Below are 23980 nucleotides of genomic sequence, written 5' to 3'. Positions count from 1 at the left end.
GCCTCGCCTGCCAGCGTTACGTGTGTCATCCTGCAGTCAGTTCACTGACACCCTGTAGCTCAGCTGAATATACAAATCAGTAAACAATGAAAAATATGTCACTTAAGGAATAAACGTCAAATTGGTTAGAATTATAGCTAGGAGAAACAGGATATGAAAGTATAAGAAGAAGGAATGTGTGAGTGATTAAATATGAGGTCATGTACCCCTGTACAGGACAAGTCAAGGAAGGACTGTTACAATGGAGACATTCAGAGTAAGATGGATGAGGTCTATGTTCAATGCACAAATGCATATAAAAGTTTTCAAAATCAAGTGTTATTTCAAGCAATTCTTTAGGTTCTTTAAAGCTGATGACCAAACCAAACTCCCAAGTATAAGCAATTAGAAATAGATGTACAGGGGCCTCGAGGTTCAGCTATTCAGTTGCTGGGCTAAGGACTGGCATTATTCCTTGGGTAATTGGATTGCACTGCCTGCTGCTTTTATATCTCATCTCACTTGGGCATGTATTTGATATTCAGAGAAAATTCAGGGTAACTAATGAATGCTGCAAGCACAAATGAATATTATTTCTATGCAGATTTTTTGGCAACTACGTAAAACATTTGGAGAGAGTAACCCAGCATCAGAAACATGGATGGAGAATGGAGGCTTTGCATTCTAATCATATGCCTGCCTCTAGCTTCACACTTAATCTGCTTGGGTCTTCCCTCTGTCTCCTGGCTGTACCATCTGGCTAACTGAACTGAGAGTTCTCATGGTATATGTTATCTGACAATAGAATAGGGATCATTGAAAATTCCAATAAAGAACCAGCAAAGAACCACCAGAAAACCACCAGAAACATTCTCAGCTGCCGGGCATTCCATTTACATTCTAGATCCTTTCAGGAGGCAGCAAGATATAGATAAAATATGTGAGAAAAAAGCCAGAAAGTATTAGGCTTCATTCTTGCACTTAATACCAAGAACTGACATGATCACTTCATGTCTCTTAATGAATGCTAGCTACATCAGATTTTAAAAGAGTATAAAATTTTACTGTGTGTTGTCTGCAGGACTGTATGGGTAATTCATGTAAACATTTTTATACACTCTACAGCAATATACACATGCAAGAAGTTATAAAACTTCAGCACAAGGTTTCTAATAAATAGTTGTAAGAAATCACAGGAGTGCTTGAATAAGATTTTTTGATATTTCCAAATCAGTGGAAATCTTACATCTATCCAGGATATGAATGCATGGTCACTGCATAGCAAATGCTTTGACAAAGATACTGAGGGTCAGGTCCACTAAGGAAGGCAGATCTTGATGTTGAAATAGTTGGAAATCAGAGGTGCAGGGGAATTTTATTGTATATATTTTAATGCTAACTTCCTACTGAAAAATATGAATGATCTGTGAAACAATTAGACAGTAACCAAAACTCTGCCACTCTGGTTTCTGATATGCTTGCTATCTAATGGTTACACCCTCCTTTTTAATGTGTTTAATTTCCCAAAGAGAATTTTTGGATTCATATTTCATTTGAAAGATAGTTTGATTTGTGTTAACTGCAAAATATCACAAATTATAACAATGTTTAATATTTGTCTCAATTATGAAAACATCCACAGAGATAACCTAGTCTTTATGCAAGATTTTTCATAAGAAACACTACAGTTAACATTTACTGAGTATTTACTATGTTCCATGAACAGGGTTAAGTGTGTGTGTGTTGTTCATTTAAACCTCACAACAGCTCTGTAATTAGGTAAACGGAGGCTTGTTCAAGGTCACTAAATCCAGATTTGTTAGTCTCCAGAACCTTAGTTGACTAAAGAAACTCTCTGTGCATCACCCATGTTTTTTGATGGGTAGCCAGCAGAATATTAGCATATGACAGTGATTTAAAGAAAGTAGGAGAGAACGAGCTTCCATATGTGGGTGTGCCTCAAATAAACCACAACAAATTGCCAAATGGAAGGTGAATGTTCATTTTGTGGAGTAGTTTTATACAGAAAACAAAGGGACTCAATTCATATTCACAGCAAAGCACGTATTTTAGCAAGTTAAATGCTGATTACTCTTCTGCAATTGTTTTAAATTAAATATTACCATTAAGGACCACACTAAATAATGTGCTAACATTTCAGTTTGTGGATAAGATATTAATCTGAGGTTCTCCATCATAAAAGTGTTAAAGCCTTCGACTTAGAATCCCATTGGTTTTCACAGCACTGCCCTTTCTCCTCCCAGGAATCTATGTACATGAAGATATCTGCACATCATCTCTGTGTTCACCTAGAATTGGGACGAGCCAGCCTATCTCAGTGATACAAGTTCAAGTGAAGAATATGAGTGATGAGGACAGCAGGAATCGAGCCACGAGCTGTGTTCTTGCTTTGGCTCTGCCACCGAGGGCCTGGAAACATACTGCATTACGCACAGGGACCTAGCAAGAGAGCAGAAAGCTCATAACCAACCCCTATTTGACATTCTAAACCCGAAACGTGGAGAACTGAAGTGATTTGCAAAAGATCATAAAGACAGTTGGTGGCACAGTAAGATAAATAAGTCCATACTTTGAGCAAGCCACACTAAATTTTATGGATATCAGCTAGTCCACCTGTAAATTAAACATTTCAGCAAGATTATTTCTTAGATACAACTAGCACCAAGTCGTGGTTGTTGTTTAATGTTTCAAATGGAAATGTATGTGTATGGGAAACAGGGAGCCAAGAGATTTGGACTTTGGAACTGAGCGACCTGATCTCCCAGAGCCCTGGTTTCCTTATATTATACAAACTCTGTGTGTGTGTGTGTGTGTGTCCTCCTTCTCTGTGTGATTACTAGGAAGTTCACAGGATACCAAGTATGTGGAAGTACTGTTTGATTCCCTCATCAGCATTTCGACAAGATTTTTGGCTGTGTGAACTTAATATGCTTAGGATACACCGTTTCTTTAGAAGACACAGCTATTTCCAGTCATCATATAAAACTACAGAGATAAGAAGTCAGTGTTAATGCATACTGACCACGGAAGTCAATCCATTTTATTTTCTTGGCTTGGAATAAATAGGTATCAGACTTTTAGGATGTGGCAGACTTTAAGGGAGAGTGAAAGTCTTCAATGTTTATGAGTCACATGGGGGCCCAGCAGGCATTACATGATTATAAATTCTGGGTTGGACTGTTAACCTCCCATTAACTAGTTACATTATATATTAAACAAGTTATTAAATCTCTGAAGCAAACAGTTTCTTCATCTGCAAAATTAGAATAATAATAAAACCTCTGTTAGGGTTTGCTGTGAGGTGAAAAAGAAATAGTATATAAAAAGTACTTAGAGGACTCCTCTGGTGGTGCAGTGTTTAAGCATCTACCTACCAATGCAGGGGACATGGGTTTGAGCCCTGGTCCGGGAAGATCCCACATGCCACAGAGCAACTAAGCCCGTGCACCACAACTACTGAGCCTGAGCTCTAGAGCCTGTAAGCCACAACTACTGAGCCCACGTGCCACAACTACTGAAGCCCGCGCGCCTAGAGCCTGTGCTCCGCAACAAGAGAAGCCACCACAATGAGAAGCCCGTGGACCGCAACGAAGAGCGGCCCCCACTCGCCGCAACTAGAGAAAGCCCGCGTGCAGCAATGAAGACCCAATGCAGCCAAAAATAAATAAATTAATTTAAAAAATATAACTATAAAAAAAGAACTTAGGATAATGCCTTCTGCATGGTAAAAGAGCAATAAATTTAAATATTACTACTTTTATTAATAACTATATATTGAAACATTACACAGTTGTTTTATTATAACTTGAGTGAAACATAAGACTTGGGTAAATGATATGCTCTCTTAATCTATTTCACAATTGGTTCAACCAAAATGCCTAACAGGAATACAGATGTTAAAAAAAAAAACTAATATTGGACAGAAACTTTATTTCAGAAAGAATAGCGAGAATCAAAATGTACATATACTTTTATCAGGTGGATGATACAGCTTTTGAAAGAATTAGAGCCAAAAACATAAAAATAAAGACGGTAAAGATGTCATTTTATTAGCTGTCATCCTTCCTTCAAAGATAAATAAGAATTGTTTTGCTCTAGGAATGTTAAGTTGTTCCCCCAAATTCCCCTCATTTATCTTTTAAATTCACAACTATCATTGTGTGCAGTGGCAGATTTGCTCCCAAAAGTTTGTGTTTTATTGTTATTGACAATACCTTGTTCTCAATTTCTGGAGGAAGGAAAAACAAAACAAGCTATAGCTCTACAAGGATGGCCTTTGCATATCTGTACTCAAATTTAAGCCAATAAAAATGACAGTCTTATTAAAACAACTAAGGGTAGAAGAATAAAGGCAATCATGCCCCCAAACTGAACGTATAGAGATTTTTTTTAAAGATTCAAAATTTAGTATTGTAAAGAGGTTGTTAACTATTAGATCCACTTCATAAAAAACCTGTTTCAATATTCTTTTCAATTCTATTTGGATGAATATAAATAAATGAAAACTCCTGTTTGTTAAAACAGGAGTTTTACTCCTGTTTTACTTCAATATATTTGTAAATTGGATGTTGGATGTTGGAAAAGAGCCTGCAAAAGAATTTCAAGAGCTGAGTAATTTGTATTCTTATATTTCAGGGAAAGTTGGTTTAAGCAAAATATTAATGCGACAACTATGGGCTTTGAAGTAGAGGAGCATATTAATGCACTGATCTGATTTCACTGAAGGAATAAGACACTTCTGGACAGCTCAAGAGATTGGCTGCAATATATGGAAAGAAAGAAAGACAATCACTGGAGCCATGCTGTGCTGTTCTATGATGCTCAAGTCATAGCCGACATTAATAAGTCACTAGCTATTTTCTCATGCTTGTCATAACCTTTGTGTCACAATTTCAGGGAAGAGAGAATATAAGACAAAGAACTTCAGAGACAGAAAGTTAAAGCAAGCCTGTCAAAGATTGGCAGGCCAAGATTTGATCTGCCTTCTGTTCTTCTCCCTGTTCCCTGAGAAGCTTGTGTCAATCTCCCTTGGCCAAGTTTTCAAACACACCACCTAATTTGGGAAATGTCTGAACACTGTCAAGTTGTCACCAGCCCATCCTGTGGGCATTCAGGCTTTCTGGTAATAATACTAATTTGGAAAGCCAAATTTAGACCACGGTGCTTACATTGGCCTCTATGAAATCAGAATTTATATTTTCCCTTTTAAAGTTGTAAACACAAGGCATCCTAAGAAGAGTCACAAGTTAGCAAGACCCTAAACATAACATCTATTCTTATGTATGATTTTGTGATTCTCTGGGAATGACTAATGAGTGGCTCACCCACAGATGCTTGAAGTTACCTATTAATAACCAATAGGGTCAAAAGGGAGGAAGCCCAAGACACCACACAGCGTTTTGGGATAAAGAGAGTTCACCTGAATAATTATTACTATGAAACGCCATTGATGTTAGCAGATGTTAACATGAATCAACCACAGAAAAATTTCAAAAATATAAAGAAAAAGAAACTGTAAATAAGTCATTATATTACCTAGTGTTACTTATTTATGTTATTTGGAGACCTAGAGTTAGAGCTAAAATTCAGGTTAATGTTATCAGGCCATTCTTAGGCATGTATATCCCCTTCATGCCTTTAAATAAAATTCTATTCAGAATCTAGAAGGAGATTAACGATAACTTCATCAAGCCTAGAAAGACATTATCCTTCTATTTGAGGGCTGCACAGCACTACGCAAAAAGAACGCAGTCAACAAACTAGTTCTAGAGTTAGTAATTTTCAATCTATTTATTTTTCCTACAACAGAGGAGTCCATAGTCAAGCATTTTCCATTAAAAAAGGAAATAAAAACTAATTAGTTTGAAAAAGAATCAAGTCTACTTTCCTTGATAATCCCTTGCCTAACCATTATCACTTTTTTACAATTACAAGGATTTCTTCTACCCTTAATTTAGCACAAAACACATTATCTAAGCTATGTGTCAGCAGATTTTAAAATGTATATATGCATATATACACAGGTATGCATATGTATATATCCATGTGCGTTTTTTTTAATTTTATTGAAGTATAGTTGATTTACAATGTTGTGTTAATTTCTGCTATACAGCGAGTGACTCAGTTATAGCTATACATACTCTTTTTGATATTCTTTTCCATTATGGTTTATCACAGGATATTGAATATAGTTCCCTGGGCTCTACAGTAGGACCTTGTTATTTATCCATCCTATATATACTAGTTTGCATCTGCTAATCCCAAACTCACAATCCTTCCTTCCCCCACCCCCTCCCTATATCCATATGCATTTATATTTTAATTTTATTATTTAGGAAATCAAAAAATGATTATGAAAAAATATAAGATATACGTTTCTCTTCAAATTGCATTCCTCTGTATGTTTCAGTCCCAGTTTAGGTGGGTCATCTTCTCCATACTTTGCAACCCGACTGTCCCATCTACAAGTCAGAAACTGGCTTACTCTATCAACTCCAAGAAAAGAGAAGGAGAAGGAATAGAGGGGAAGCACTGTTCTCTTAAGAAATTGGCATGGGACCTGTCTATAAGACTGCTGCTTATTTTACATTACTGAGAACTTAGCCATGTGGAAACATACAAGAAAGCTGAGAAATGGACTTCCGTGGACCCTACTTAAACAAGTGTGAAAGGAGGGTAGTGTGAGAACGGATACTGTGGAAAGTTAGTAAGCTTTGCCATACTGATGCATTTCTAATTGGAAAATTTAATAATTTTAAAATGTTCATCATCTAAGGAAATCTATCATACTTTGAAATTGAGAGGGACAGTCACCATCGCTTTTTAAAATTAGCATTGTATAAAACTTAATTTGCTAAAGAATGTGCATTGTCAAAGGCAAGTAGTTATGAGTTAAAGTCCACTGCATGTGCTCCACAGTTATGATGGTAGCAGTAGACAAAGTGACACTCATTTTTGAAAGGAAATGGTTAATGGCACTCTCCTTTCTGTACATTATGTGGTAACCAAAGATATTAACATGATTTATAATTAGCAGTGGAATGTAGCTTTGTGACAGAATGAAGATTAGAATTCAGGGTATATGGACAAAATCACAGAAAATGACAAATCATAGTTCCATAATATGAAAATGTACATTTTTATTTAATTCACACAAGATCAAACTCCCAAAGGAATGCAGTGAAAACTTTCAAATGTAATGATTTCTGACTTGTTCTGGATGTAAGAGTCTTACTTATATACCTGCTGTCATAAAAAAAATAAATGGAATCAGTGTGGGCTATTTGGGTGTGAATCAATTTATGAGGTTTAAAATGTATGATTTGGTTTCTGAAATCTTTAGGCTTTAGACTTACATTTCTGTCCAATTTAATTTCATAAATTTTAATAATATTTGGCCAATCATTTTTAAAGACTAACTTCACTAAATGTGCTTTCTAGAAGAGTCCCAATTCTTGAACGTCAAATTCATCACTGATAAATGGCAGGGTCAAAAGGCGGCTACTAATGGACCCCAAGGTAAAGGAAGGTTTTTGGCCTTGACTGGATTCTATACTGCAAACTAGGACTTGGATATAAATGTGTAAATATATATTTCTCCACAAAGTAGATGGCATGATGGTTTCAGAAATGAATGGTATTGTGGGCAAATAATCAAGAATCAAAATGATATTCATTTACTCAATAAATACACATACCCTCACTGCATTCCTTCTCTGTCAGTCAGTGTCCTATGGTAGATACAAGGAATTCAGCAGAGGAAATAAAATCTATGCCCTAATGAAATTTAAATTCTAGGGGGAGAGATAGGCAATAGACACATAATTATTACTTTGATGAGCGTCATAAAAGGAGGTGTGGAGTGATCATTTACTGAGACACCTAATCTGCTCTGGGTAGATTAGCAAAGGAAGTAACATCCTAATTAATACAAAAATGATGACGTAAACTTACATATGTGAAGATGTAGTGGTGAAGAAGAGGAGCTTCTGGAAGAAGCAATTTCCTGTTGCAATGCCTGGATGTGAAAAGAGGAAGTATGTGTAGAAGCAACTGAAGTAAGTCTGACTGATCTGAAGCATACATAGATGGGGAAGTAGAGAGGAATGAGAGATGAACTTCAAGAGGTGGGCAGAGACAATACTTTAATAATACCTGTTATCTATATGAAGCGTGAAACTTTTTGTAAATGGCGACAGGAATTACGAAGGATGGCCAAGAGGCTCTAGCTCTAGTTTCAGCAATAAAGGGCAGTGGTTCTCTGGTCTACAGCGATAGCAGTCGTAGTAAACAGAGGGTGACAGATGGAAAAGGGTGTAGATCAATACAACTTGCTGATAACCTCAAGGAGGAGTGAGGAAAAGAGAGGAGTCAAGAATAATTCCCAAATCACTGTCTTCAGAAACTGGATAAGTTGTGTTATCTTTGAATGCGATTGAAAACACTGAGGGAGCGGCTAGTTCAAGAGTGCAGAGAGGGGTCATGAGTCTATTAGTTTAAGACATCTAAGTAGAGAAGATCTAGTGGGGCAGTGGCTATATAACCTGTAGCCCAGAACAGTTTCTAGATTGAAGATGGGAATTCCACAGTCCTCGGCCTCTCTCTGACAGTTGAATCCTTTGGAGTGGATGAGATTACTTAGGGAGAATATTAACAGACAACAAATACATGTTGAGACAGTTTAAATCAAGACACAGAATTGAGATGGATGACATTCTCTCACTTTACTAAATGATCTAAATGGAGTGATTCACACAATTCTCCATTTTTACCATATAGTTAGGATCAAAAAGAGCAACCTTCTTTTCTAAAAAATTAATGATTTTTAAGAACAGGTGCCGATTTCAAGAACAAAAACTGTCAATTTAAAACAGTCTGAAAAATTACAGAATATAGCAATTGAATAATTTTAAATTACTAGGTAATATAAGCAATTAACTCCAATAGAAATGACCTAAATCAGACACTGAATATAATAGTCTAGGACTATGAAAGAGATATTATGTGTCCCAGTAACAGATTGTTAGTGAATGAAACTAAGTGTCTCTTATTAGGTAAGTAAAAGATTCTCTGTCTAAAACATTTTTTTTCTGCATATAATCTCTAGTTGTGCTCAACAAAAATTAAGTGAAAAGTTAAGGTAAAGTTTCAGGTTCTATTGAAATGTTTTGTTGGGAACAATGGTTCTTATAATAAGAAATAACAAGGCACATGTGTACATTTTGTAGGAATTAACTTTCTCTTTAAGACTCATCTTTATTACTCTTATTAATACTTAGAGATGCTTTAGTTACTAAGTTCATAATCCTAAGAAAAGTTGGTGACTTTGTCTTTAAAATAATTTGAGCTAACTTTGTGAGGAGGGAAAAGCCCACTAGAGTTACGAGACCTATATTAATATCCTGGTTTTACCATTTACTTAAATTTTTTGAACCACGGAGTTTTCACACGGAAAACAGATTAAAAACACTTTGTTCACCTTACACACCAGTTTGTGAAGAGCAAAATGAGACTAGGTAAGTGACAGATTTTAGTACAATGTCCAAAGCAGCTTAATTGCTATTTGGAATTTGGTTGCATAAATAAAGAACATTATCATCACACAGTTCAAGGAGAAAATAAAAAAGAAAGACACCTGTAATTTATTCTAGAGCACCTAAGAACAAAGGAAAAAGATAACATCTACTAATCCACTGGTGATACTTCTTGAAGAAAGCCACATTGACATCAAAGAATACCATTCACCTCCATCTGTGACATCCCACCAAGGAGGAACACACGAAGACAGGAATAACAATGTGAACATAGTGGATCTGCATAATTCAAAACTAAATATTAAAAAGAAGCTACATGAATGCCCTTGAAATGCTGAAACTCTTTGAAAACCCGGGAAGTTCATAGGCAAATAAGGGCTTTGGATATCTCACATACTACGTAAAAACTGAAGAACAAAGTAAGTTTCCTTAATTTAAAGCTGTAAATGGAATTAGTCTTTCCTTTTCATTAAATTTGTAGATTTAATAAATAAAACTGACTTGCTTTTCTAGGAAGATGACTTCTTAACGTAATCAGTATTTTTAAAGTGAATTTCCCCCATTTGACTTAAATGCTCACACTGGTCTTTATTTTACTCAATATATCTTAGGCTTCCTCACACTGGCAGTCACAGAGATTAAAACTTAAAAGTTTAACTAGCTTTCCTGAAACTTTTGCTATAGTGTCACATCAGTAGTATCTAGCTCTACATTACAGACAAGTGGCCTTACAAGAGCCATAAGCAGTGTGTGACAAGTGTCTGCAGTACATGCAAACACAAGTGAAATTAGCTTTCATTTCTCCCAGGAGTCATTAAATAGTAGATGTAAACAATATAACTTACTTCTCGTCATCTTTTTCCATTTGATCAGCTGAAGAATCCCTTTATAAAATGTGGGGAAAAGGAAAAGTACTGGCAATATGACACCCCTTTATGTTCAATTTGAAAGTTTGTTCAGTTTTATATTCACACTACTCTACTCTCTGATGGTCTCTTTTCAAAATGGGATTCCTTTGATAGCCAGGCATCATACATCTTATTCCTCCAGGCTAAGATCTCTACTTTCACTGCTTCCTTTGGAAAATTAGAATTTCTGTCTTCCACAATATTAAGTAGAGGCTTTTGAAAAGTGCTTATGACTTGACAAAAAAAATGCATTAGCTGTGAAAACTGACAAGACTTTGTGCTTGTGGAGACTGCAAGAAGCAGCAAAGCCTCTATTACTAACATATTGCTTTTTATTATAAAATATGATTCCCATTAGTTTTGGGCTACAGCCAAGTCTCTTCTCATGGTTTAAAAAGGAGTTACCTTGACAAAATTCAACTTACATCACATCTTGATCTATATTATGAACACAAAAGAATGCTTTCCGCATTAAAGTGACAATAAGAGTCTGATTTATAATCCTAAAGCAAAGAAATTCAGAGTTACATAAATCAAATGACTTAGCACTTGTCCCTAGGTTTTTTGCAAGGGTGTGAAATCTATGAGAAAAAGAGAGTATATGCTGTAACAAGAATTCCATCTGTAAACTCAAAGTATTATGTGGTTCTATTAAGCATGCATTTTCACTATGGTGAATTTCAAAAAGGTAATTAGGAATAAGACAACTGCCTCCTCAGAACTGCAATGTAATTTGTGGTGTTTCTGGACCCATAATCACTGTGGATTTTTTTTTCTCTCTCTCTCTCTCTTTTTTTTTAACTAGGAGCATGATACAGGTTTACAACTAGTTCATGTATTTCATAATCTTAAATACCCTCAGGAAAATTTATCTCTGGTCAATTCAGAGAGTTTAACCACCTCATATTTGTCTAAAGCCTCCAAGCCTAACAACTCTCTAGTATGTAAAAGAAAATATTTCTGCAGAGAATGGAGCACAGCCTCAAGGAAAAGAGACAAACACTTATTCATTTAAAAAATTCAATCAGTATCAAGCATCAATCTGAATGATGGCAAACTTGACAAAATCCATGCCCTCCTGGAACTTAAGTTTAAGGATGACCCCAACACAAATACAACAATTATTTAATAGTTCACAAATACAACAATTATTTAATAGCTATCTCCTGGGTTGCAGGGTGGACTAGAAAATGGAAGGTACAGACGGGACCGGGATATTGCGGGAAAACTTTGGAAGGAAAATCATATTAAACTGTTTTAAGAGTGAATAGAGGGGAGGAATGTGCTCTGACCAGAAGGAATGCCATGAAAGAAAGCCCGAGTTGAAGAAGCATGTGCTAGAGGGATCCTGAAAAGAGCAGTCAAATGCAGATGGGGAAGAGACATCAGAATCTTCAGTCATGCATCTGGGATACCTGGGCAGGAGTTTCTTACACATGGCTTTGAAAACATAATTTGAGACTTAGGATGAGATTTTTCTTTACAGAAAACCAACCAAATGAGACATGATGAGTGTAGACAGCTAGGACAGTTCCATTCCTCACACAAAGAGGATGTCCCATAGGCTGAAGGAAAAATAAAACTCCACTCACTTTCCTTTTTGATTTGAAATGCTTCCCAAACTCTGTATCTACATGGATAATAACTCTCTAAAGAGTGACCCAACTAGAAATAATTAAAAATTATCCTACAAACTAAATTCAATACTTTTGATATTTACATGCAATTTTACGTATTGACAAAATCAGTAAATATTTTTACAAAATGTTTTAACACTGAGAGATGTATTAGATACTAAGAAGAAGTATTTAGACTCTAAACTTGAGAGGATGATTTCTTGGTCAGTGCTCTATTAGAGCAACTCAATTTAAAAGTGCTTAAATAGGGCTTCCATGGTGGCACAGTGGTTAAGAATCCACCTGCCAATGCTGCGGACACGGGTTCCAGCCCTGGTCCGGGAAGATCCCACATGCCGCGGAGCAACTAAGCCTGTGTGCCACAACTACTGAGCCCAAGTGCCACAACTACTGAAGCCCGTGTGCCTAGAGCGACAAGATAAGCCACCACAATGAGAAGCCCGTGCACCGCCACGAAGAGTAGCCCCCGCTGGCCACAACTAGAGAAAGCCTGCGCACAGCAACAAAGACCCAACGTGGCCAAAAATAAATAAAATGAATAAAATTTTTTTAAAAGTGCTTAAATAGCTTCATAAGAAATATATTTTTTAAATTGTTAATGCTGTTTCCATGCCTTACCAAAACGAACACAATAAAAGTTAGTATTTGAATTAACCTTTCAACATTCTTTGCTTTTTGCTTAACTGAAACCTAATATATTTATTCTAAATTACCAAGATATATAGAGAGTTGCACACACTTACTTACAGCAAATTGAAATATTAGGCCTTTATTTTGCCGCTATATAGTTTTTCTTCATGTAAATATGTTAAAGTTAATGAAGAAAATGGAAAGAAACTAAATTAGCAGTTCTTTATCCTACTGCTACCAATGAAAGTGCACATTTTAATTAACATAAAACAAAGGAAGTAATTACTATTGGACCCAAATTCTCATTGCAGGGATTAGAACTAACGTTTGTTTTACTCTTTTTTTAAACAATACACAAGAAGCACTTGCCATGTTTACATGAATTCAATACTGTGTACTGAAGGAAACAATTCTAAAATGAAAGAACAGTTGAGGTAGAAGATAATTTTTAAACAATAAAACACGACTCCACATTCTTCAGAAAGTATGCTTCATAGATTGAGAAGCTAACAGTCATAACATGCTAGTACCAGAGTTGAGACTGGATCCAGCTCTTACCTATAACCAAGTTATCTGTCCACCATGTCACACTGAGTCATTATACTATGAGACTGCATAGTCAGAACACATGTGATGAAGAGTATAAAACGTAGCTTTAACCAAGGACAGCCCAAAATGGTAAACCATCTCTCTGCCATTAAATTTTTAATGTAACCCAGGGAAGGATTCTGCCTTACTTCACACTAGATCACTTTGGTATTATTAAGACAAAGCCTGAACAAATATACAATAAAATAATTCCCCCCAAAATGTAACAATAATTATAATACAATGACTATATTTCAGAAATAAATTCTCTAGTTTTATACAAGAAGATGAAGGAGACTCTTTTGGATTCAAGACTGCATTTGTCTTTTAGTTTAACACTATTAAAACTGAGTCTATAAGCCATTAGCTTAATTGATTAATAGTCAATTATGTTCCAATAGTTTAACCAAAACAGTTACTTGACTTCATGTACCAAATACTCAGTTGATTGAGGGCAGATGCTTGAGGCTGTCAAAAAAATAATCATTTACTTTTTAATGGGAAGAAAATATATACTCTCAAATATTTTTAGTAACTGGAAATTAATGGAAATAATACTAGGCTTAAAAGTAGAAGGTGAGTTCGAATCCAAGTTCTAATACCTCCGAGCTACAAGTCTTCTACTAGGCTGTTTAATCACGTGCAAAATGAGATCAGCATTACCTGATTTCTATTCTACAGTAAGGTTAAGGGATTAATATAATAATATATTCTGAGCTGTCTTGGAAATCAAGACATATTATATTTGCATTGGAGGCTACAATAGTTGGTTTAAAAAAACAATTTTTACCAGTCCATCATAAATTACTGTGTACAGATTGTGTTTTCCTGTGCCTCTCTGCTTTCCTAACCTTCCAAACCCTGATTGTTTAACAAACTTCCTAGTTATCTGGCTACCAGTTAGATCCAGCCAAGAACACTGCAGGAGGTTAGAGAGAGGAAGAAGATTGTGGAACCCATCCCCACAGCTCCTTCCCTGCCCTACTTTGTGCTTCAATTGATGATGACCACAGATCTTGTCAAGACGCCATCTCTCCTGATTCCCATAACTTCATCTTTCCCTTTCTTTTCACGTTTAAGGGTAATAACCGTGTCCCATATTACAACATAATCCCCTTAAATTTTGCTATAACTTGCCACATCTTTGTAAATAGCTTTACTAAACTCTCTTCAAATTCTCAACTTGACAATGCAATCCACTCCTTCTGGGAACCTGACTGATAAACAAGACTTTAGCATTTGTAATAATCCAGAACTGCAGGGTATGACATCTTGGTGGTGTTGGTTTTTTTTTTTTTTTTTTTCTATTAATATCTACTAATTTGCTTAATTCTATCTCTGCTTTCTTATACAATCTGCTTTAAAATTAATAATATGTTTTTTACATAAGGGGTAGGCTGTACTATGGAGCAAATAAAGCTAAATGGCATATACCTCAAAATCAATCCTTAATGACTTGCAAATAAATAAAAGGTGAACGACAGAGTTCAATAAAGCAATCCACAACACTTCTTGACAAGCTGTCACCAGCAATTTTTCACCAATCTTTGATGCTAATTTTGTGAGAGATCAAGAAACCAATCTATAGGATAACAGAACATCATCATGAAAGCCTTCCTTCCAGCATGCGGAGTACTGTGAAACCAAATGGCAGCCAGGAGCTATATCCTGGGGAAGCAAAGGCTACCTGAAACTTCTGTTTCTCTGTTGAATTAGGAGTCTGGCTGCAGAGGTCAATATTTTGAGAAAATAAATAGCAACATGAATGCCACAGTGCTAATTCCATAGTCACTTGTATTTCTATGAGAACTACTGTAATATATTGTTAGGTTTGATTTTTATTTCATATTTTTTAGTTGTTTGAATGTGATATAGAAAATAGATGATCGTATCAGGTAATGATTTTGAGAAAGTAATGTCATCATCACCTAAACTACTCCCTGATCTTGGATATTGTGCGGCATTTCCATATTGCTAGAATACAATGAGTCAAATTTCTTAAAAACAGAATATAGGCTTTGGAGTGTTTTGTATATAAGAGTTGGCACTGATGTGGATAATTTCAAGTCACAGTTTAAGGTTTGATGTTATTCTCTGTTTACAATTATCCTAAATCTCAAACTAAAAGCCAACATGTGCCTTCCTTAGGAAAGGAACCAGAATTTGGTCCTGATATCTATTTACCAAAAATTTACTCCATTGGAGGGGGGAGGTAATCTTGTATTTTAATATGGCTCTGAAAACAAAGAGTTAAAATAACTTCTCAAATCATGTAATTGAATTCTACGGAATAGCCTCCAAACTAAGCCAATTTAAATCGTTAAGAATAATAGATTTCATCTGCTTTTCTATTTTAAAATATAGTATGGTATTATACAGAGAAGAAATTTAAAATCATCAAGCCTGTAGAAGGCAACTTTGGGAACAGAAGAGTTCCATCTACAGAAAATCTTTTAAATCTGAACTATATTAGGGATTTGGAAAGTTTTTCAAAAGAACGTAAGTTAATGGTTTATAATTATGGCTTTAATATAATGACTCATACCATTGACTCATCAACTTTCTTTTCATGTAAATATATCACCTCACAATTCATGAAGTGACAGGTATTGAAATAGCCACTAGGCAAATTTTAAACTCCTTAAATGACATACATAAATTAGAAAAGTGACTCAAGATTGGATTACTACGCCACACATATAACTGATGAAATTAATGATGGGGGAAAGTGTTACTATTTTGATATAAAATATTTCAGTCCATGATATTTTTTACATGAGAGCCAAGAAAATTCATTAAAATTTTAATATTATAACTACTTTTTTCTTCACATATATTTTTTATCACTGTATATTAAATTTTAAAAGAAGAATATATCCTGAAGTTTAAGAGTTTTAAATCACAGGAATTAGCTAATTTAGATTTATGAACATTAATAAACATTTGGTAGAAATAATAACATATAACCTTTAGTTCAATGCGCAAGGGACAACATTACTACAGGAATGATTTTGGTGATGTTTAATATTTAGTGTAGTTCCTATGATATTTGTTTACATACGTATAAATTGGTTCATCTTATTTAAATTTCTTGGCCATGAAATTGTGCTTTTAATATGTTTACATGATAATAAAAAAGACTTTGTCATAACCATGTAGTTTCTGCATGATTGGCATTAAAGCTTTTACTGCTTGACTTTAATGAGAGCTTTGGATTAGATGTATCAGAAGTACCTTCTAATTAAATAACAAAAAATAAGAGTTGATCGTAGCAGATGAACTTTGTTAAAATACTTAAAATTTTACTTCCCAAAGAGTTATCTGAAAGCTTATATAACTTAATAAGTCTAGTTCTGGCACTAAGTAGAAAGGAATATGAAACAGAAAAGGACTTTCTTACCCGAGTAGATTAAGGACATCCTCCCTGCCATAGGCCAGCTTAGCTTCCGCTTGTTTGAAATGTTTATGCCTTCTCCACACTCCTCTGGCATGGTGTTTCTTCGACAAAAGAAAGTACCCTTTTTTTTTTTTTCTTTTTATGCTGTACGCGGGCCTCTCACTGTTGTGGCCTCTCCCGTTGCGGAGCACAGGCTCTGGACGCGCAGGCTCAGCGGCCATGGCTCACGGGCCCAGCCGCTCCACGGTATGTGGGATCCTCCCGGACCGGGGCACGAACCCGCGTCCCCTGCATCGGCAGGCGGACTCTCAACCACTGCGCCACCAGGGAAGCCCGAAAATACCCTTTTTTGCCAGTACATCACGAAATTTCATTAAATTCATCTTGGTGTCACAGTACTCTGCTGAACGAGACATTTTTAAAAAGGAAGGGCTCACCGTCCGTCCGCTCGGGTCCTCGACGCTCCCGGCGCGGGCTCCCCTGAAACTCCGCCCAAAGCCCTTCGCTCTATCCGCAGGAGGAGAGATCTGAGCCTGTCAGGGGTGGAGCGCGGGCAGGACGCGCAGCGGAGGGATTCCGAGCGTGCGTGCTGCGGCCGTGGGCGCCGCAAGCAGCTTTTGGCGCCAGAATTCGTATTAAAAACCGAAGAAAAAAAAAAGGCAAGCAGGAGACTAGAATGTAGCATAGACCTTGTATCCACTAGTTTACATACATTACCTGATTTAATTAATCCACTGAGGAAGAAAATATTTTCTTGTGGGTTTATTTATTCTCAAATTCTTAGGGCAATTAAAAAAAATAACTCACAGGAACTTCCCTGGTGGTGCAGTGGTTAGAAATCTGCCTGCCAGGCCTTCCCTGGTGGTGCAGTGGTTGAGAGTCCGCCTGCTGGTGCAGGGGACACGGGTTCGTGTCCGGGTCCGGGAAGATCCCACATGCCGCGGAGCGGCTGGGCCCGTGAGCCATGGCCACTGAGCCTGCGCGTCCGGAGCCTGTGCTCCGCAACGGGAGAGACCACAGCAGTGAGAGGCCCGCGTACCGCAAAAAAAAAAAAAAAAAAGAAAAGAAAAAAAAAAAAGAAATCTGCCTGCCAATGCAGGGGACATGGGTTCAATCTCTGGGCCTGGGGAAGATCCCACATGCCATGGCGCAAATAAGCCCCTGCGCCACAACTACTGAGCCTGTTTGCCACGACTACTGAGCCTGCAATGAGAAGCCCGTGCACTGCAAAGAAGAGCAGCCCCCACTAGCCACTAGAGAAAGCCCACGTGCAGCAACGAAGACCCAACACAGCCAAAAATAAATGAATTTATTTTAAAAAAATAAAATAAAAATAACAGACTACTTTCCTTGTCTTTAGTTTCAATAGTCAACTTGGGTGGCCTTCTATTTATTTATTCATTCATTTAATCATTTAGTGAGGACCTAGTTCAAAGTATGCATTTGCACAAGATACTTATGATTTGAGAAGTGGAAATGTTTTCAGTATGACAGTGGATCTGCAATCCAGGAAATACATGCAGTACTAAGCTATGGGCAAGTCTATTGATGCTTCGGGTGCGCTGTATTTATGGGCAAGCGGTGCAAACAGGGGAGAGTCCAGCCGGAGTCCAAGCAGGAAGTTTAGAGCCTTGAGGAAGGGGAGAGATTCTTGCAGATGTTCATTGGTCAGGAGATAAGTCTCTATCTTCTGTAAATCAGGAACTGACATGAAATCAGCCTGTCAGTTCTTAAGGTCCCTTCTTCTTGAGATCGTGTGCCTGAGATTCATTTCCTATCCTCTGGTTCCGTTTTAGACTGAAATCCTTTTCCTGTGGTCAAGTGGAGCATTTACAGACACACAGGCTTACCTAAGTTTCCATTTGCTGACATGGACCCCAGGCAGGAGCAGCTCCGTCTTGGACCTAGAAAGTTATTTCAACACTGGAATTTCAAGTAAAAGACATACTTGAAGCCTGAGTGACTGAATTTGACGATAGCATAAAATGTTCTCCCACAGTGTCTTCTGAATGCAAAACCGCAAAAATAATCTCTCTCTCCCTCAACAACTAGAGGGTGCTTAATGCCTCGAACCTCTCACCACTCCAAGAATAATAATAATAGTGATATGGACAAAGGGCATTATGAGGCCACATTACTGAGGGATGGAAGCTTCAGGTGCAAGTGAAAGATTAATTCCGTCTGAATTCACATGAGCTCAATTTGGATTCCCTCTGTTTTTTTCTTTCCACTGCCACCACTGCAAGCAAGGGAAGTGAGCCTTGATCCCATATTGCCCAGGAAGTGGAAGTGACGCATGTCTGGATTCCCTCTTGTGAATTTTTTGAACATTCTGTCCTTCATAGCTGGCCAAATAATAATAATAATAATAATGTATTATTATTATGTGAGCATTTTTAATTTCTAAGTTATTTGCATGCATCATTTAATTTAATCCTCATTAGAAAGTGATATTATTCTTGCATTTAAAAACGATAATGATTACTAACCTATATTGAATATTTACTCTAGGCTAGGAGCTTTCTAAGAACTTTACATGTGTTAATTAAATGTAGCTTTGAAGCAAGTCTAGGAGAAGGTACTATGTTATTCTTAATACGAGTTATCTTAAAGCAGTAAGAAAATGTGAAAATGCGAAAAATGTGAACTCTGGACCCAGACTAGTTTTCAGAACAGTCTTTAAGTCAATTATAAGTTATGGACCTCAGGCAAGTTACTTAAGCTGCCTTTTCTTTAGGTTTTTCATCTGTAAAATCAGGACAAAAATAATGTTCTTTTTATTCCATTGCTTTGTGCATTAAATGAGTGAATATCTAGAGGATGCTTTAAACAATGGTTGCCGTAAGTGTCAATAAGTATTATTTATTAACTATAAAAGAAGAAACTGAAGGTCAAGAAGGTAAACAACGTTCTCAAGGTCAAATGGGTGGCAGAATTGGCCTTAGAATCCAAATATCTCCATCTTCAAAGTGATGATGGTAACTACTTAGCTGTGATGTTTTGTGGTTCAAAGGCCTTTCCAGCTCGGGGAAGGCCTGGAATTGGATGAATGCACCAACTTTGTTCTAGACCTCAGTGAAAAAAACTTCTTTTTCCCTGAGATCAGAATTAGGGTAGGGGCTTGAGGGAAAGAGACCAAAGACTCAAGCCAGAGTGTTAAAAAAAGAATCAGGGCTTCCCTGGTGGTGCAGTGGTTGAGAGTCCGCCTGCCGATGCAGGGGACATGGGTTCGTGCCCCGGTCCAGGAAGATCCAACATTCCGCGGAGCGGCTGGGCCCGTGAGCCATAGCCACTGAACCTAAGCTTTCAGAGCCTGTGCTCCGCAACGGGAGAGGCCACAACAGTGAGGGGCCCGCGTACCGCTAAAAAAAAAAAGAATAATCATGGCCCACATACTGTCCATCTCACATTGATTCAGTAGGAATAAGAGCTTTATATTGGAATTCAGGGTGAAAAAAAAAAAGTATGTAATTTGAAATAGTAGCTCCAAATACCCTTTTGCATATCACTCTTTGAAACCCAATGCGGCGGTTTGTGGTAAGTTGGTTACCTAGGAATTTAGAATCCTGTAAAATCTCCTCTTTCTGGTGATACAAAATATAGATAGATAGATAGATGATTATAATGGTAATATAATGAGTCCATCAGAGTATATAAAATGTGTGAGTTGGGGATCAATGCAATTTTACTGAAAATTTTTAAAATAGTAACTAAGAATAAAAGGAAGAAAAGGAAGGAAGGAAGGGAGGGAGGGAGGGAAAAACAAAAACACAAAGAAAGACAATGAATATATTTCTATACAATGAAGAGAAACTTGGATTTGGGATTCTCATATTATTCAATGAAATTCTATCAAACGGAACTATTTTTCATTTATGTAATTCATGCACTTCCAAACTTCACTTCTACAATCCATTTGTCCAGCTTGGAAACATCTTCCCTCTTATATACAGGCACTCTACTCACCATTTATGACCACCAGTGTAAGCTCCTTGAGGATGTCAACTGTGTTACCTTCCAGGTATTCTTAATACCTAATAAACGGCTGGCAAATGGAAGAAGCATAATGATCATTTATTAAATGAATGTTTAGTTCAAGTACCATTTCATCTGTGAATTGTGTTCTAGAACTACAAATTGAAACGAACTTACTTACTTAGGTTCCACCGCATTTTTTTTTCATCTTTTTATTTAGGTACATTATAAACATAGCATTTTATGCAACTAATTTTAAGTTGCAGCTCAAGGAGGGGTTGGAATATATACATACCACTTAATCACTACCCAGACCAAGATACAGAATATTTCCATTACCCCATAAATTTCCCTTGGGGCCCTTCCCAATCTATGTGTCTTCCAGGGCAACCACTATTTTAAATTTTATCTCAATTGATTACTTATGCCCAGTCTGGAACTTCATATAACTGAAATCATTCAGTAGTTTCCCTTTTGTCTTGGCTTTTTCTTTTTCTCACTCACTATAATGTCTGTGAGATTTATCCCTGTGTATCTAGGGTTATCAAATATTGCCAGTGTTCCAAAGTGATTTTACCTATTTACACTACAGAGTGAGGGAATGTTCCAGTTTCTCCACAAGCTTGGCAAAACTTCGTATTATCTGTCTCTTTAATTTTCACAGTTTGGGTGGGTGTAGCTCGATCTCATTGTGGCTTAATTTACATGTCCCTGATGATGGATATTTGGGAACCCTTCTTCATTTGCTTATTTCTTTTAGATACTCTTTTTTGTGAAGTGAATTCAACTGTTTTTTTTAATATGATGGTTTATCTTTCTTATTGATTTGTGGTAGTTCCTTATGTATCCTGATGTATTTGTCAGACATTAGTAGACATTTGCAGACATTTGCTATCCTGTATTTTGCAATTCCCTCTCTCTATTGTGTCACTTTATAAAAAGAAATTTGGTGGGGTTTTGTTTGTTTGTTTGTTTTTTACGGTACGCGGGCGTCTCACTGTTGTGGCCTCTCCTGTTGCAGAGCACAGGCTCCGGAAGCGCAGGCTCAGCGGCCATGGCTCATGGACCTAGCCACTTCGCGGCATGTGGGATCTTCCCGGACCGGGGCACGAACCCGTGTCCCCTGCACCGGCAGGCGGACTCTCAACCACTGCGCCACCAGGGAAGCCCTGGTGGGTTTTTTTAAGTCCAAATTATCCTTTGTCTTCCTTATATGGTTAGTGCTTTTTTTTTTTATTCTACTTAAGAACTCTGTGTCTATAATAAGGTTAAAAAGACAATCTCCTATGTTTTCTTCTTAAAACTTTATTGATTTACTTTTTTCACTTAGGACCATGATTCATCTTGAATTGATTTTTGTGTATGATGTGAGGTAGAGGTCAAAATCCATTTTTCCATATGGATATCCAGTTGCTCCAGCACCATTTCCCCAAATGAATTGCAGGATCTCACCACATTTTTCTTCTGCTGCTACCCTGGCATGTTTTTCCCCTTTACTATTTTTGTTTACAGGAGATGATAGTTGCATGGAGAGTTGCATTCAGTCCTTTCATCATTGACTTATTGGCTGCATGATGTTGAACAAAATAATTTACTTCCTTGGCCAGCAGTTTCTTTTGCTAAAAATGAGGGCATGATTTCTAACTATCAATACCTTCTAGGTTTAATTTCTTGTTTTTCTATATGACCTTCAATAACAAATGGATGGTTTACAAATACATTAAGATATGCAACTTCAGAATAGGAGGGTTTAAAGTCTCATCTTGGTTTAAGTAACACAGGTTCCAATTATTCATCTAAAACCCTTGGGGCTAGATATGCTTCAGAATTTAGAATTCATCAGATTTTGTAAGGTTAATTTGATGCATAAATTGTGTATTGTGTAATTCTCACAGAGCGGTCGGCACTCCTCACAGTAATCAAACCTTAATATATATGTGCAGTGAAATGTATGAAGAGGGATAAACACTATCAATAGTGATATTCATTTGGGAAATGTTCTGTTAAAAAATTAGTTTCAAAATATTTTTGATTTTCATACTTCTGGATTGCAGCATTGTGGATAATGGATTGTGGACCTGTAGTATCATGATACATTTAACAAAACAATGTCATAATGATATTAGTTCTGAGCAAAATTCTAGCTAATTTTCTTCAAATTTTACAGTGAAAATTTGTTATAGTTGGTAGAATGTTTTCTCTTTGCCTATATAAATGTGCATTAGCAAATGGAGAACGGAAGCTATAAAAATATCTAACAATATACATACAATGACCTTTAAAATGAATAATGTAAGTTGAAACGGTAATAATGAAATCATAATGTAAATATTAGGTGTGAAATGCATATCTGATTCAGATACAAATATCAATAATGTTATGGTATTTATATTATGCATATTTTTAAAAATCTATGCCCATTTCAGACATAAAACAGTAAATAGTTTCCAGGACCATGATGCTTTCCTCTCTTACTTAAAACGTTCCCTTCCAGTACTTCCTTGTTTGCCATGCAGCTGCTACTTCCCTGTGTGCACTATTAGTCAGTTACTTTCTCCCAAGACAAATACCTGTACCCGAGGACCTTTCATAGCCAACCTTGGAAAAGTATACGATCATGTTTAATTACTCCTAAGCTTGGACATAATAGGGATCTAGCCATTCCTACTAACAACCAATTGTTATTTTAGACAGAGAAGAAATAAAACAATTTTTTAAAAACTGCTTAAAACCCTTCCCAGTGGAGCCCTGGGGGAAATATAACAAACTCAGGAGCTAACACCATGGGCTCAAAGCACAATGGAATTCACAACACATAAAAATACTAACCATTTTTCAGTTTGATCAATCCAATTTCTTTTTATTTGGTATGGCTGATATGAAAGTAAGCTAGATAGCCCTAAATAAATAATTATTTCACTATTTGTAGCATGTTGATGACATATAAAAGCAAGTTGTCCTCCATAAGACCAGAACATAAAATCTAGTTGAAGATGTTACAGTAAAAGAATCTTAGCATTAGTCTGGGTATGAACCAGGGTAACAATAATTATTAAATATCTGAAGTCTTATAACAATTATGCATTTAAAAGTACTACTTATGAAATATTTAGATCCAACTCTTACTAGAAAAAATATTTTGTTCCCCAGAATGTCTTAATTTAGAGAATTTCAAAATCAACATCTAAGCACTAGAGTACACTTAGTTTACTGAAAAGCGCAAACAAACAAACAAACAAAAGAACTGAAAAAAAAAAAACCTTAGGGAAGCAAGGACTGTTTATCCCTTTTAGAAAAAGACTTTAAATCAAA

This window comes from Phocoena phocoena, chromosome 5 (genome assembly GCF_963924675.1).
Source record: "Phocoena phocoena chromosome 5, mPhoPho1.1, whole genome shotgun sequence".
Classification (NCBI taxonomy): Eukaryota; Metazoa; Chordata; class Mammalia; order Artiodactyla; family Phocoenidae; genus Phocoena; species Phocoena phocoena.
The sequence above is the reverse complement of the archived record's forward strand: the minus strand, read 5'-3'. Positions refer to the sequence as shown.